Source organism: Cephus cinctus, unplaced genomic scaffold (genome assembly GCF_000341935.2).
Source record: "Cephus cinctus unplaced genomic scaffold, Ccin1 Ccin1_scaffold0336, whole genome shotgun sequence".
Lineage (NCBI taxonomy): Eukaryota > Metazoa > Arthropoda > Insecta > Hymenoptera > Cephidae > Cephus > Cephus cinctus.
The window spans coordinates 8454-11769 of NW_014333030.1; positions in this window are offsets into that span (position 1 = coordinate 8454).

Here is a 3316-nt window from a genome sequence, read left to right on the forward strand (position 1 = left end):
ACGACCAACCCCCTCCCGTAACGCTCCCCCGGCCATTCCCAGCCTCATGGCAAGACCAGCCGCGATGCCCACCCGTAGTTCTCCCACCGCAGCCCGCTGCTATAATTGTAGACAGTCAGGGCATATCTATCGCCAGTGCCCCTGATCCTTGGTGGGCATCCATCAGTGGTACGCCCGATTCATGGGAGACATCTCCAAATTGAAAATCCCTCTCGTGCACCTCCTAGAGAAGGACACCAAGTGGCACTGGGGACCCGAGCAACAAGAAGCTTTCGAGGCCCTGCGACACGCCCTTACCCGAACCCCCGTCCTTGCACGTCCCGATTTCACTAAGCCCTTAATCCCATATTCCTTAATCTCCTCGGATTCTTTTGCAGAATCTGCGGCCTGCCGGGTTATGACACGAACACATGTACACTGCGGGACATTAATGCCGTACTTGGGTAGAGCTAGTAGGAAGCGTGAGTAGGGCGACTGGCAGTGGCGACTGGTGGCAAACAAGCCAGGCCGCCGCGTGGAGAGGGTAGCCTATTTCCCGCGATTGGGACGGCATGTCTGTCCAGAGTCCAGGCGTCCCGTATAAGAGTGTCTCACAAAATATCAACATGAGTCCGCATAAGTCCCTCTCACTCGCAGTTAGTGGAGTCCCAGAGATAGCCTGCACTGTGTATAAGAGCGTCTCACTTGGGTCTAGCGTTAGTCGCCCGAGTGAGAGGGACTTATGCGGACTCATGTTGATATTTTGTGAGACACTCTTATACGGGACGCCTGGACTCTGGACAGACATGCCGTCCCAAGCGCGGGGAATAGGCTACCCTCTCCACGCGGCGGCCTGGCTTGCTTGCCAAAAGTCGCCACTGCCAGTCGCCCTACTCACGCTTCCTACTAGCTCCACCCAAGTACGGCATTAATGTCCCGCAGTGTACATGTGTTCGTGTCATAACCCGGCAGGCCGCAGATTCTGCAAAAGAATCCGAGGAGATTAAGGAATATGGGATTAAGGGCTTAGTGAAATCGGGACGTGCAAGGACGGGGGTTCGGGTAAGGGCGAGTTGTTAACGCGTCCGCTGGGGAAACGCTCAAGTGGGGGGAACGTGCGTGAGTCCCCCCCCCCCTACGCCATTAGTCGAAAACTTGGAAATGCCCGGGAGAATCGCATGGAAAATCCTAGCCCCGAGGACCCGATTCTCTCGATCCTCGTAGCCAACACCCCCCATTCCCCGATACCCTCCTTTGCGTCGAAGATTAACCCCCCGCGGACCACCAACCCCTCCCCGTATTAGATTCAGTGGATTCCCAAGTAGATGACCCTCGATACCACTTTGCCATTAATCTCTTGGGAAGGCAGCTAGTAGCATTGATAGACCCAGGTTCCACCCGCACATACTTCGGAGGCGAGTTAGCGGAGGAACTGGGAGTACAGGCCCATAAAGCCACTGGCGGAGTCCAGGTGGCCAATGGAGCAGTAGTCCCGATCATTGGGGAAATTCCCACCCACTTCGAGGTCAATGGCCACGTAAAAACCCTCCCCGTCCGAGTAGCCGTTTTGAACTACCCCGCAATTTTGGGAATAGATTTTTTGAGCTCTTTGGCCTGAAAATTTATTATGGAGCTAGGACATGGACGACCCCCGGGGCCCCGCCTCGAACGTTCCATTCCTACGGGCAAACGTCCCTTGTCATCCCCGCGTACCCTGAATTCGCCGGTTTGATTGAACCCACGCCTTCAGCCGAAGAGAAATTGAAACTGTTACTAGACTGCTTGGTGCCCGTGAACACCACTGGAATCCTCAGCGCCACCTCCCTTATGCAACATTCCATAGATGTCCAGGACCACCTTCCCATCCGCCAACGTCCCCGAACCATCTCCCCCTATCTCCTCCAAGTGGCCCAAGCGGAGGTAGATAAAATGATGAAGAAAGGAGTAATTTAAAGGTCCGACAGCCCGTGGCTGAGTAACCCCGTGATAGTCCCGAAGGCTAACGGAAAGTATCGCTTCTCTGTTGATTTCCGCGATGTGAATAAAGTCACCCGGAAAGACGCGTACCCCCTCCCGAACGTCGATCATATTTTGGATGGCCTTCGTCGTGCCCGTTATATTTCCAAGTTAGACCTTAGTCAGGCCTATTTCCAAATTCGAGTAGACCCCGCGAGCCGTCCCATCACCGCGTTTGCAGTCCCCGGAAGAGGTCTGTGGCAGTTTTTAAGGATGCCCTTCGGGCTGACCAACGCCCCCGCCACTTTCCAACGTTTAATGAATCGACTGATTAGGCCCGAATGGGAACCCCACGTGTTTGCTTATTTGGATGATGTCATTATTGCCACCGCGAGTGAGGAGGAGCATTTCCATTATTTAGAGTTGACCCTGCAAGACCTATCCGACGCCGGGTTAGAAATCAACCGCGAAAAAAGCGAGTTTTTCTGCCCGGAGATGCAGTATCTCGGATACGTGGTAACTCGCGAAGGATTGAAGACCGACCCCGACAAAATAGCCCCCGTCGTGAACCCCCTCCCACCAATTTGAAGCAACTTAGAAGATTTTTAGGCATGATCGGGTGGTACGCCCGATTCATGGGAGACATCTCCAAATTGAAAATCCCTCTCGTGCACCTCCTAGAGAAGGACACCAAATGGCACTGGTGACCCGAGCAACAAGAAGCTTTCGAGGCCCTGCGACACGCCCTTACCCGAACCCCCGTCCTTGCACGTCCCGATTTCACTAAGCCCTTTACTATCCACACGGACGCTAGCGACGTCGCAATCGGCGCCGTGCTCACCCAGGAATTTGACAACGAGGACCACCCGATAATTCATTGCAGCCGTGTACTGTCGAGGGCCGAGAGGAAGTATAGCGTGACCGAGAAGGAGTGTCTGGCGGTACTGTGGGTCGCGAAAAAATTGAGGTCGTATATCGAGGGCACTTCCTTCCGGGTAGTCACTGACCACAGCAGCTTGCGCTGGCTGCGGAATTTGCGGGACCCCACGGGGAGATTAGCGAGATGGGCCCTAACTATGCAGGACCTCAACATGGAAATCGTCCATAGAAAAGGAGCCCTTAATGTAGTCCCCGACGCCCTTTCAAGAATGTTCGAGGGAACCATTGAAGCACTCGCGACAATTGGAGACTCTGTAGACCCATGGTACGTGGACCAGATGAAGAACGTGCGTGAATTCCCTTTTAAGTACCCCGACAAGAAGATAGAGGACGACCAACTCTACCACCACCGACCGCCGCATCCCATTATTGAGCCAGCCCTGAAGGACCTAGATGCGTGGAAACTTGTCCTCCCACATGAAGCCCGTTTGAAAGCCCTTCA